Below are 14,277 nucleotides of genomic sequence, written 5' to 3'. Positions count from 1 at the left end.
AAAATAGATTAATATTTATATTATTATCTAGATTTGAAATAATTTACAAGATGAGGCAAAAAGAATAATACGCCTTGCATAGTTTTATACATTTTCACCCACAGCAAATTATAAAAAAATACTAAAATATTGTTTGAAACAAGAGATATGATGTAAACATGAACATTTTATTTTCAATGTTTTGAAACATAATCGGTGGGATATGTGTGTATAAAATATTTCAAATTTGATTTCATAAAGTTATGTATTCTTTGGTTCTCAAATAAAACTAGTTATAGGGTAAGTGAACTCGTTCTTTGATATCTCATTTAGCCTGTGTATATCGGATCATGAGAGTGAGTGAGTTAGTGAGTGAGTGAGAGACTGACTGCTGTACACTTGGTTGTCGTTGCAATGCATAAATACTCCATATTGATTTGTATATGTATACTTCAATACATTTTTGGAATATGTTTCCCTGACATACAGACTACAGGCTTTTTAAGTCTGAAGCCATGCATGTGACAAAGAAAAAAGGAAAATAATGAATATTTTACATTCTTTCCTGTCTGTATTTGATATCCTGTTATATAATCGACCGACGCAGAAAAGGGTTATCATTTTGGGATACATAAATCACTTAACGTAGAGCCAAACTCTGGTAAACTGTCCTTGCTCGTATGTAAACGTTTGTGTCTACATATTTAAATAGGGTGGAAAACAAAGCGGAAATGAAGATAGTGCCAAGCAAATTAAGAAAATGAACTTAAAATCCGTTTAAAATGCAACAAATATGGCGATATTAACTTATTTATTCGTAATCGGCAATATAGTAGCTCACGTTGAGATAACATAATTCCCTAAAAACAGCAATTGTAGTTGTGTTTAGTTATAACACACCTTCGCTGCACTGTTAGAGTCGTAAATCGCCAGGAAGCGATAACATACTCCTTGATACACTTTAGGTGAGACTACTTGACCGATTTGGTTGACGACAATTGTACAAAGTTCACTCTGCAAAATCACACTAAGTCTGTGAATCACGAATGTTGAAAGCTTACGAAAAAATCCAAACTTATTTAGAGTGACAAAATATCCATGAACGATCATGTGACCTTTTCCGCACAACGGACATTACGTAATATATATATGCCTGAGTTGAAATTCATGATATTCGTTTATATGCAATCCTGCGTAGTTCCCGAAAACTACAATTTTAGAAGATAACCAAGTCTTGCGTACGATTGACGAAAGAACTATTTTTAACATTTGAATCTTCAAACCGGTTTAATAACTTCATCTGATGTAGATTCACTATCGATAGCAGCGGGAGTATTGACCTGAAAATGTAAAAGTTCATTTTAGTCTATATGTCTGTGAGGCAAGTAAATTCATTTTACGAAAAAAAGATCAATAAAAGGTCAGCTTATTTCAGTTTGAAATTGGAAGTAACAATATTATAACCAAACATAAATATCAAAATAATCAAGCAAATGTCCTTTTGACGGATTTTACAACATTTTTTGCGGAAATACGGTCAACATACCTTGCCGAACATGTTAGTAGTTGTGTATGGATTACTACAAAAGTTGGTCGAGAGGCGGCGCTCCACTTCCAACAGGACAGCATCGTTTCGAATGTGCGTTAAAATGAATTATTGAACGTAAAGTTTTCATACAACTGTTTATCTTATCGGAAGCATGCAAATAAAAGTAATGGCACTTTAAAAGAATTTCGTGTTATTCTTTTTTACTTACACTTCTTGTATGCAGTGCTTAGGCCTCACCAATCGATGACCTTTGTTTAGCAAGGCAAGCACAGACGCTTGCGAGAGATTCCGTAACGGCTGATCCTGTAAGCAATACGGATGTTAAACTATAGTTTGAATGCTAAGTTGAGGTTTGAGCGCGAAGTAACAATATTACGGACAAACGTAAATAATAAAACAATCAACAAAGTAATCTTTAACCGAGTTTTACAACAGTTTACAGTCTAAGTTTGTCGCCGTAATCAAGAAACAAATATTAAACAATCGTGCAAAATATTTAGCTTCCAGCAAGATGACCCCAAAAGATGTGATCACTTGTGTCAATCCGGTTTGCTTTTTATGATCGTACACCAACATTCAGTTTGATATTGACAACTCCAAAATACCAAACATCAGTCATTGACGTGAACTCTTTATTGACCAGTGATTCAACTGCCATCCACTTGTAGGGAAGTTTGCCCTGTCAAACGAAATGTTTATATTTAAGAAATAAAATCTATATGATCTAGGCACAAGTATGACGTATTGCTACGCATGGCAAGTAACGACAACTTTTTATTTACAAAGTATGCATAGGAATACTTGGTTTTCAACAATATAGAGCTGTGCATTTGAGATCTCTTATTAAACAGTAGTAACATTACGTTTTGAGAATGGCCGTCAGTATTAACGCTGTTAACAAGAGACGACATCATGAGTACTTACCTGGTTCAAGTTAAAGAACATATCCGCATCAATCACATCGCTGGCATAGCTAAAGTTGGATATCGTACAAACGCCCCCTTCATAAACCAAAATGTGATGTGACGCAAGATATCTATGTACGATCTGTTTATGAAGAAGACAAAAACGAACGACCATCAATGAATTTAATAACGTCACGTTTATACTTTTGTTCAAGGATCTCAGAAATAGTTCAGCTCGGCTTTTAAGAATGACAAACGTATAAATGAGTTAAACTAAATCCCGTTTTGCCATGATAACCAGAAGGGGGCTTTTAAAACCTTACCACGAAAAGTTAGGTAAAATTCAAGGCGGAAATGTAGGGGCAGTGCAAGCTGGTGACGCAAGACGAAAACGTCAGATTCGGGGATTTATCTAAAGAGGGAGAATAAAAGGACTAAGTGAAATTTCTAGTGTACTTCTAGTTCAGCTAAGTATTTCATTCAACTTGCAATGCCGATTGCAAATTTCAAAAGTAGTCTTTGTGCTCCCTTTCCGCCTTTGTCAAGGTCCTGGCGATTGACTTTCAAGAAAACCTTCAGATTTCCACATAATGCATACTCAAAAATTAAGTATACAGGACAAAAGGTTGCAGAAAGAATTAGTCGGGCAAGTATCAATATATTGTACCCCATAATAAAGAAAGTGTGGGTGGAGCAATATCAAAATTGGTGGTCTCAATTTGAAAACAAATGTACATGTCCACAAGGCAAAGGTATCTCACGAGTGAAGGTTTTACATACGAGTAACTCTGCTGTAGTAAAAAGGCAATTTCAAAACAGCTCTCTCTCTCTCTCTCTCTCTCTCTCTCTCTCTCTCTCTCTCTCTCTCTCTCTCTCTCTCTCTCTCTCTCTCTTATATATATATATATATATATATATAATATATATATATATATATATATATACACAAAATGTATACAATGTGCCCTCCCGGTTATCACCATAAGAGCTTTATGGCAACCTCTGAACTTGGGCACAGAGAGTACGGTTACACATTGATGATGATTGAAAATATTATGGGATTGGAGGGCGCTGTTTCCCAGTAGCAACATATTCATTACATCGACTCTTCAAAAATCCCAGAATTTTACGTCAAAACAACACCCTATGGTCTATGGAACTTCAATGCTATAAGATAAGCTACTTTGGACAAGGATTGGTTGGTTTATGGACGGATGGCGGTAAATGAAAGCAGAGAAAAAGGTGGAAAACGTCCACGCAAAAGTTCAAGTGAAATGGGCAACGTGGAAGGTGAGAACAATGAGATTCTTCAGCTATTACGTAAGCTGGAGGCTGGCCAACGTGGTCTTGAAAGCAAAGTTGACAAACTCCGAAATGAACTGACGGAGTCAATGGAGAAACAGATGAAAAACCTAAGGGATGAATTTGTGCTGGAAATAGGTAGGCTAGATGCCAAAATTTCTGTGTTGGAGACAAGGGTACTGAACCGAGATGATATTCCATCTGTAAGTACCAACCCTCTGAATAATGATGAGCTGTGTATAATTGCGTCAAATATTCCTGAAACGGAAGAAGAAAACTTACTGCTCAAAATATCAGACATCATTGATAAGCTTAGTGAACCCGCAAAACACGCAAAGATTGTAAAAGCGATACGTTTACGTTCACGACGCCAAGGAACACGGGACTGATTAAGTTTGCAGTAGAAAATGTAGAGCAGAAGATACAAGTTCTAAGATCTAAACAAATGCTGAGAAATACGGATGACTACAAAAAGTTTTCATGCGAGCCAGTAAGTCCCATACAGACCGTATGCTAGAGCTGAACGCACGCACTCTATTGAATGAGCTACCAAATGGAGGTGATTTCCGCATAACGGGCAGCGGTCGCATTGTAAGAAAGTCCCCGAGAGAATCCTCGCAAACAGCCGAAAATTTTGGTCATGAAGATAGCCGTGACTAGGTATTAACCCAAGCCCAACGGATTCCCGTTTCGAATTCATATTTGAAAATAGCCCATCTGAATGTCAGTGGGTGGACTGATGCGAACTCTGGTCTTAGGTCTGCTATTGTTAAAGCGTACAAGCCTGACATCTTCAGTGTAAATGAAACTCATTATCAGCTAATAACACCATACAAGTTGATGGCTATCGTTGGTTCGGGAATAACAGAAGACAAACTCATGTCAATTCTCCAAGAACTTTTGGGGGTGTCGGTTTTCTCATTAATAACACGCTTGAACATGAATTTTTTATCTCTGTCGTGAGTTGTGATTATGATGGAATTCTTGGCTTGAAATTTATACATAGAGTATCAGATTTTACATTTGTGTTTTCACATGCTATTTGCCTCCAGAAAATTCACCTTGGGGAAGAGACGCCACAGGCCTTTTTGGTCACTTATTGAATAAGTTGTACGTTCTAGATGATGTTGACTCTGTAATAATATGTGGAGACTTCAATGCACGTATTGGCGCTTTACATGACACAATAAACGGGGTCGATGAGAATATTCCAACTAGACAGGTGATAGACAGATATGTTAATCAACATGGTCACTCTTTTGTAGAATTTCTGAATGACGCCAAGTTGCATGTAATGAACGGTCGATATTCAATGAGCATAATGATTTCACCTCAGTGTCTGCTCGCGGCAAAGCTGTAGTTGATTATATTGCTATTCCACATGATTCAGTAAGTCTCTGCACAGAGTTTGAAGTCCAGAAAATGTCAGATTTTGCAGAGAAACATAATTTACTTCACTATCTTCATGAGCGCTGTAAAATACCAGACCATTCTTTACTGGGTTTTAAGTTCTTGGCCAGGCCAGCTATAAATGTTTGTACGATTGAGCCTACTAATCGAACTGAAGGCGAATCTCTGTATAGAAAGTACAGGTTAGACTCTATTCCTATTGATTTTATGCAATCGGAGACTACTAAAGAGCGCTTTTGATTTTGATAGATCAGATAGAAAATAATGCTGAAAGCCAAACCAATATTGATGCTATGTATGCTAGTCTCTGTGATTGCATAGTTACTAATATGAACGAATCTATTCCGTACTTCGATTGTACAAAACAAACCAGAAAGCGATTTAAGTCTAACAAGCCCTTTTGGAATGACGAGTTAAGGTCCCTATGGCAGGATATGAGAAGGAAAGAGAGAGAGTTTTTGAAATGTAACAAATCTGATATGGGTTATCATTTATTAAGAACACACTTTAAAAATGCCCAGCATTTATTTGACAAACGTTTACGTTTCCATGAACGAAACTTTATGAAAGGTTTTCAGTTAGAAATTGAGAGTATTTGTACAGATAATCCAAGAAAATTTTGGGATCAAGTGAGGTGCATTGGTCCTGGTAAGAAGAACAGAAAAAATATTCCAATGGAAGTGTACAATGAGATGAATGATATTATTTCTGATTCCAAGTTGGTCTTGAACACCTGGCAACAGGATTTTTCTTCTTTATACAATGGAAACAGAAATGACCAAGGTCAATTTGATGATCACTTTTATAGGACTGTTGTACATCATAAGACTGTCCTGGAAAATAATTTATCAGACCCCATGTTTGAAGAAAACCAAGAGATTAACAGGAATTTTACTTTTTTGGAAGTGAAAAACGTTGTTCTGAAAGGTAAAAACAAAAAAGCTACTGGTATTGACAAAATACCATATGAGGTATTAAGACAAGACAATGTCATTGAAGTATTAGTACATCTTTTTCAATTGTGCTTTGACTCCGGTATGATACCTAGTGTATGGAGAAAGAGTATTATTTTACCTATTTTGAAATGTAAACAAGTGACACTAGAGTTCCACTCAATTATAGGGGTATAAGCTTATTATCGGTTATCTCAAAAATATATAGTGCCGTACTAAATAATAGGTTGATTTCTTTCCTTGATAATAACAATATGTTAGTGGATGAACAGAATGGTTTCCGCAAGGACAGATCTTGTGAAGATCATGTCTTTACTTTGACTTCAATTATCAGAAATAGACTGAATAATAATCTCCCGACTTTTGTAACTTTCATAGACATACAAAAAGCATTCGATTTTGTAGACAGAAAGTTACTTCTTTACAAACTCTTAATCAACAATGTTGACGGAAAGATGTACAACTCGATTTCTGCAATGTACTCAAATACTTTAGCAAGAGTGAAAGTGAACAATTCTTTCTCTGGCTGGTTTAATACAGAAACCGGAGTCAGACAAGGTGACAACTTATCGCCAACATTATTTGCATTGTTTATTAATGATATGGCGAAGGGTTTAAAAGATCTTAAAAAAGGCACACAGATAGGTGACGATAATGTGTCAATCCTACTATACGCCGATGACATTGCAATCATTTCAGATAATGAAGAAAATATGCAACATATGTTAGATTTCATTACTGAGTGGTGTAAAAAGTGGAGACTTTTGATAAACATCAAGAAAACTCATGTTGTGCACTTTCGGAAAAGATTGGCCGAGAGAAGTGTTTTCAAATTTCATCTTTCCGGAGCACAGCTAGATTATATTGACAACTGTAAATATCTTGGTGTTATCTTTAATGAGTTTCTTGATTTCAAAGCAATGTCAGAGTCGTTATCAGAATCTGCTAATAGAGCTCTTGGTTACATTTGTTCGAAATTTAAAGTCATAAAAAACATGGGATTCCAAACATTTACAAAACTCTTTGATAGTTGTGTGGTTCCGATAATGGATTACTGCTCAAGTGTTTGGGGCTTTAACAATGACAAATATTGTAACAAAGTACAAATCAGAGCACTGCGATTTTTTCTCGGTGTACATAGATTTGCACCAACTGCAGCTGTAATTGGAGACACTGGTTGGGTTTCTTCGAAAACTAGGCATTACGTAAATATGGCTAGACTTTGGAATAGATTTGTAAAAATGGATGACAATAGATTATGTAAGCGTGTTTTCATGTGGGACAACTCGTTATGTGTAAATAATTGGAGTTTCGAAATGAATGAAATTTTTGATTCTGTAGACATTGATGTTCTAGACAATGGAGGTCTTTGTGATATTCGTACTTTAAAAGAGAAACTCCATGTTGAAGCAGCAGACTCGTGGTCAAACAATATAAGTAATATACCAAAATTACGTACCTACAGACAATTCAAATCACTTTATGGAAGGGAGTCATATTTGTCATGTAACTTGGATCGTAGTACACGTTCTTTCTTGGCTCAATTAGATTTGGAATTTTACCATTACGGGTAGAAACAGGAAGATTCAGAGGGGAAGCTTTACAGGACAGAAAGTGTATGTTTTGTGAACAAAATGCTGTTGAAGATGAAATTCATTTTCTCATACATTGTTCTTTATACAATGGATATCGTGAGAATTTATTTGGTATTGCTAGAAATCATATCGATGGCTTCCAAGATCTTACTGATACACAGAAACTGGAACACTTAATTAAAAACATTAGTCGAAGCACGGCGAAATTTATCGCCAGGGCTTATGGGAAAAGACAATCCATATTATACGAAAAACGATAAGAATTAAGCTTTGTCATTGACCTTTTTCCCACTATAATAATATAAGACAAGTAATCTTTGTAATGTTTTCTTCTCTCATGTATTTGGGCACAGTCCCTCATATGAAATTGTACCACTTTCTAAAAGTGACTAATAAGCCCGTTGAGGCTTGGTGTAATGTCACTAGTCACTATAATAAATATCTATCTATCTATCTATGGACTCATCAGAGTGCTCTAACGGCAATACGTACCATGAGCGAAGCATAGTGCCAACAGTGAACGCCCCTCATAATTACGTAAGAGGCTATATTATATATATATTAGGGGTAATAACCCCTTTATCATACATGCATGTTTTGGTTATGACTGTTTTCCCACAGACGCTCCGAAATTAGCGACGAAATCAACTTGAAATCGACCTTCTTTCCTCCGGCTGTACTTACAAAAAGTTGGTTGCTAAGGAGTGATGACAACCGTATCACTTCTTGATATTATTCCGCTATTGGGCCATTCCACTTCAAAGGAGGGTTTATGGAGCACTTTTAAAGCGAACAATTTAAATATTACGATGTCGACACAGGTTTTCACAATTTGAAGAAGATTTATTTTTAATTTAAAATGACAGTGGATGTAAAACATAGGCGGGAGTTCGTAAAATGGGTGTGTTTTCGTATTTTGATACATAATCTCATCCCTGCGTGAAAGTTATGAGGCCGCCAAAATCGGGTCAAAATACTCGTGCCACGCCAGCGTTCGATTTCAAACTCGATCGAGTATGAACAGCTAGCTGAGAGCATGGAGCAAGCAGCTCTGCGACATCTATGAATGCACAATGGATATAGGCCTAATACCCGTACCAGTCACTTTATCTCGAAGAATTATACATGTCCCCAGACGTCAAATATGCCGAATTTATCTTCTTAGTAAGCGGATTAGGGAAAACATGAAGTGAGTACACTGTTTAAGCTGTAGTGTCGTAACTCATTCGTGACGAATAAAACATTTCAAAGGTATATCCGTCGTCTGCTCGTATATTTTCGTTCCTGGCTTGCCTAAATAGAACTAAACTTCCTTTACAACCCAAGCGAAAGTTTGACTTTCCCTAGATCTTACATTGTATCTGAAACCGCACCGCATTGGTGCCACCAGACACGATCATGACCTGTGAATCTCACTGACACTACAAATCGGAAATATTATCTGCACCTTCAACCTTGTCTGTCGCGAGTATTTTCAGCCCGGTTGGATTTTTGTGGCTCATTTACGGCTGTAAACGATGTAATTCACCGACCAGATACTTAAGCTCATCAACAGGAAACTTGTCGTAAAGCGGTTCTATCATGATGCACTGTCAACCGATATCTTCAGCAGCGTAGACGACGGAAAACACTGCACCGCCACGGGACCGGCCGTGAACGATGACAGGTGTCGGCAAATGATACAAATTTTCAATACGTTTGTTTGTATGTTTTTGGTACAACTGTACTTGTGCCTAGTTGCAATGCCCATGAAGTGACTGCAAACAACAGAATTTTGACCATAATCATAATGACGTTTCTGATTGTCATTTGTCTTATTCGCTCAGCTGTTTGATAGGAACATATACCAACGAAGGTCATTCATACCAGCGAAGGTCACGCGTACGCGTCGCTGTAAGTAGTTCGGTTACAGTGAAAATATAATTCGTATTTTCACTAGTTAAAATACGGGTTCATATCAGTACCGTCTGAACAATAGAAAAATGGCAATACAGGCATAGCATGTATGATAAAGATATATATATTATATATATATTATATATATATATTATATTATACTATTATACATATTATATATATATATATATATATATATATATATATATATATAGAAAGAGAGAGAGAGAGAGAGAGAGAGAGAGAGAGAGAGAGAGAGAGAGAGAGAGAGAGAGAGAGAGAGAGAGAGAGAGGAGTGAGTGAGTGAGTGAGTGATTGAGTGAGTGAGAGAGAGGTGACTTGAATGTCGATAATGTTCTCAATACATTTCACTTACACTGTACGTCCAATGTTATTCTATCTGAGCAAACAAACTGAGTGTCGCCGCGGATACTTCTATGTTGAAGTTGACAGAGAAAAGTAACACCTTGGTCTTCCTTCCTTACTTGCAATGTGTAAGATAACTGATTGCCGTGGAATTCCTTTACATTCTAATTATCTCTCATCCAGACCAGTTTGGCAAAAGGTGGTAAGCTTGATCCTATGCTGCAACCTATTGCAATTGTTCTCCCGACGATTACTTCGTTTCTTGGACCAATGCCACGTATTTTGAAACAATGTGGCTCGTTACGCTCTGTAACAATAACATACGTATTTTACGAGAACATAAATGGACATTTCGACTAAATATGACATGTTACGTCAGGGAGAATTCCACATACGAATCTTAGCATGGGTTATTGTAGGGCTTTAAATCTTCATCTCGGGCGTTCTCTACATTCCGGTATACAGTATACCACTTTGTTGTTTCTTCACCCACCCCAAAAACAAAACAAAACAAAACAAAACACAAAACGACAAAGATAATTACTCAAAAAATCATCATGAGTAATGAAGATATGCCATAATCTTAAACAGGATGGTAAACTAGTCGTCAATTAAATGGGAAACGGAACTGGGCGAGCTTACCATTTTGAGTAACACTATGTGTCTCCATTATGAAGGTGAAAAAGATGCACTACGCTATGATTATTGTTTTGAAGTATTTCCTGATGAACTGATGATATCAAAATCAGATTATTTCTTTATGAATGAATTGATAATGTCTTAATTAAGGCACTCCACTTCATTAATTGAATTTAATACGCTAAAGGATAACCAACTGCAAATGTTTCGACTCTTCGAAATTAAAATCCCAAAAGTTGGCATAAACCAACACTGCGACACAGGGCTATGGGAGAACCTAGGAATTATATAAGACGACCATTTTACTGCCGAGAGTTTTCAGTAATTGTAATATATTTTAACGCATTCATTAAAGGGTCAATAAAAGGGCAATGTACAAACAAGTTATAGGAGCGCCCATAATACGAGTTTGCGGGATGATTGAGGAATAAAAGTGTGAAACTTTGAAGGCTGGTATAGTGCACTTTTTACCCGGTGTATCTAAGCAATGTATTCCATATCTGTCTGTTATAATGAAGTAGAGCCTCCGTTTGTGTGACATATTGCACAGTAAAGTTTCTTAGGAGAAGCAGTTCAGTGGCACACCTTCGACAGACCCTATGCATTGGGAAAGTAATTATCTGGTCATATGAGCGCACGAAAGAAATAAAAAAATTAATGGAATGGCAAGAACTACAAGGCATGTAAAAATGCTGAAGGAAATATCGTTAACTTTGTCTCTACTCAAGGGTTTAACGTATCATACGACTCTAAAAAAGTCAACTACAGTCAGGAACAGAACCGTGGTCGGCATAATAACTGCTCTGTTGCATTAACTATTTAACTATCCACTATTCCAAGTACTGAACATGATAATTGATCATATATAGCACAGGTAACAATCGTCGTTGAGTTTGCTGGGTTATGAATATTGCCTAGGCCCGGCACAAACTTAGCACAAAATAAATTTCATTTTCACATCAAAAATTAAAACACTAATAAGATTATTTTTGGTGGTAAATATAATGGATGGATACCAAGCAAACTGCAACTTGCTGAACCATGTAATAAGAATGGGCCAAGATGAAAAATATTGCGAAAATCCCAATGACAGCACCTTCTGATTTTTTTACATCGTCTGCCTCGGCGGATCCGAAATTACTTCCGTTACATGTATTTATATATCTTACCATACCAAACAGTTCCAACTGGCAAAATTGTGTGAACGCGGTTTAAAATAGGCTGTGGCATCATCAAGAGCTTGCCCTTTACTTGCATTAAACTGTTTGACTCATTTCTTTAACTGACAAAACACGAATGTATTGTCGTTGATATAATCCTATGTAGAACGTAAACGCTGACCTTATTTTCATGCGTACTTTGACGTAATCACTTTATGGCATACCACCTGTACAATTTTGTCGAAATAATAGTGGATGAAAAATATATCGACGAATCAAAAGAAATTGAAGTCTTCGCATCACGTTGGTGAACATAAATTAAAAGCAAGTGGAAGAGTCGCAACAAATGATGCGAACACTCAATATCCTTCACGGTGTTGACCTCGACTGTATTTTGACTTTCCAAACTTCGATCCATCAACTTTCACAACACAGCAGTGCCCCCAATCTGTTCGGACGCATGGTCGCGAAGATAAAGGAAACAGATGTCTCGAAAAAATTAAACCAATCAATAACAGATTTTGAACTGATGTACATGTGTGATTTTCGGTCTGTGGACGTCGCCACGCATATGAAAACATACAGCGATATTTTAACCGCAAATTCCATTGTTATTTGCATTAGCATGTATACTGACTTCTCTACGAAATAGTGTGTCGCTTTGCCAACTGCAGCATTGAAAGGGAGCCAATACGATCAGTTTGTACATGAGAACGTATTCATGTAAGAGTGTCGAATGGGTGTTAATGTAACTCAAATGAGGCGTAAATGTCGCCTCGACGACATGAAGTAATTAAAACAAGCCCTTAAATGTGACGGGTAAAGCACATTGGGGGCCAGGAATTGAGAATAGCTAACCGAAATCGTGGGAATGGAGCATGCTACAATACGAAAATTTGGTCACCTAACCTTTATTCCTAGCGCCCCCCTCCCTGTGCTTCACTCTACACACAAACTAAGCGCAAGCAGTTGGAAACTGTGTAGGCAATTGGAAGAAAGTTGACATTTATTTTTCAAACATTATTAAATAACCATTGCCGCATTTACAGGCGTCTGTGTTTTGTGTATGGCGATTTTGACATCCTCTCTGTCTGGGATACCACCTGTCCACCCTTGCCAACGCAGGCCTATAGTGTACTAAGTAAATCAACGCGTTGATCCTAAAATGACTTTATTTCATACGTCAACGACTTGAACCAAGCTTAAATCAAGCATTGAGTATTACATTACAATCCATATTAAATAAATATATATTATTTAAAAACCACTAGACTACTTTACGTTGTCTTACTTCATTTATTCAACAAAACATGCTAACAGAAGCAAACTAACATCACAAAATAGCAGAGTGTTTGAGTTTGTTTGTTCAATTTGCCCCTAGACAAGGCAGTATTACTGCTTGCCGTCTCCCTTTGGGAAATAGCTAGCAAGAGAGCGACGGGATACAGAACAGAGTAGAGGCCCATTAGTCTTCAAAGATAACACCGTTTACCTCTTATATGTTACGTCCCGCCGGGTGTTGTCCCTTCTCCTGTCTATTGCTTGTGTTTGTAAAACACCTCCTACATACAATCTGTGCAGTGGTCATTTACATACAGTTATCTTTTTATCATTAGTTTCTCTCACTAGTAATGACGTATTTATAGCCAAGGTTTATATCAATGGCAAAGACCATTAAACAACAGAACAATTACTTACTTATCGTTTGATTTACATAGCTCACAATTCTGAACCTGATTATTGACCTTTATTCAAAAGTGACAATAAAGTGTATGGTCTCTGTAACTACAGAAGAGAACCAGCCAACATTGACAGCTATTCTATGTTCAGTAATCACAAGCTGACGCTAGGATATGATTGGTACTCAATGTATCAAGGATTTATTGAATGTAGAATTTGTATCGCTCAAAGCATTTACTTCGGTAGTACTTAAGATTGGCACATCACACGTAACGCCATTAATAAACAGGACACATACTCAGATCAGCAGATCGAAGGTGAAGTACTGGTAAATAATAGCCATTACACTATGCTCAGCTTTGTAGCCGACCTGGTTTCGGTCCATTGAGCTGCGGATCAGTGTTGAATCGAGAGGAGAATTTGTATCGACTTTGAATTAAAGAATCAGAAAGATTAATACTTACCTTCATGTAATTTTACTGTAAGTGTAGCGGCAATCGACAAAATCTTAAATGCAAACGGCACGTTCATGTTAATGGTGGCGCCCGGTTTTGCGACTTTGACAGCAGAAAAACAACTAAGTTCACTATTCAGCGCTTGAAAGGCTTCAAACACTACCTTGATCTTAACAAAACCGATCCAGGGAGAATACAGTGGACCATTTCCCCTGCTCGACTGATTGCGGCAGAATGGTGGTGTGACGATGTGCAAAAATTGGCATAAAATTAATGATTAACCATCGTTTTGCATTCTTTCACTAAATAAACACTTTGCTCTTTTACGTTTACAAAGGCAGCTATTCAATCATAACGAAACCAAAGTGCGATCACCTGATTTTATCGT

General features: G+C 37.0%; 1 long non-coding RNA gene across 1 annotated transcript; it reads right to left on the bottom strand.

Moving 5' to 3' along the window:
- Positions 1–184: 184 nt before the first annotated feature.
- LOC139125175 (uncharacterized) lies at positions 185–14,110 on the bottom strand. The gene is made up of 5 exons (XR_011550154.1): positions 13,899–14,110; positions 9,966–10,262; positions 2,453–2,575; positions 1,737–1,831; positions 185–1,319 (listed from the first exon to the last, which is right to left on the bottom strand). It is a non-coding gene; the product is annotated as an uncharacterized lncRNA (long non-coding RNA).
- Positions 14,111–14,277: the final 167 nt, after the last annotated feature.

This window comes from Ptychodera flava, chromosome 3, assembly GCF_041260155.1.
Source record: "Ptychodera flava strain L36383 chromosome 3, AS_Pfla_20210202, whole genome shotgun sequence".
NCBI lineage: Eukaryota > Metazoa > Hemichordata > Enteropneusta > Ptychoderidae > Ptychodera > Ptychodera flava.
This window is presented reverse-complemented; position numbering and strand designations above follow the sequence as displayed.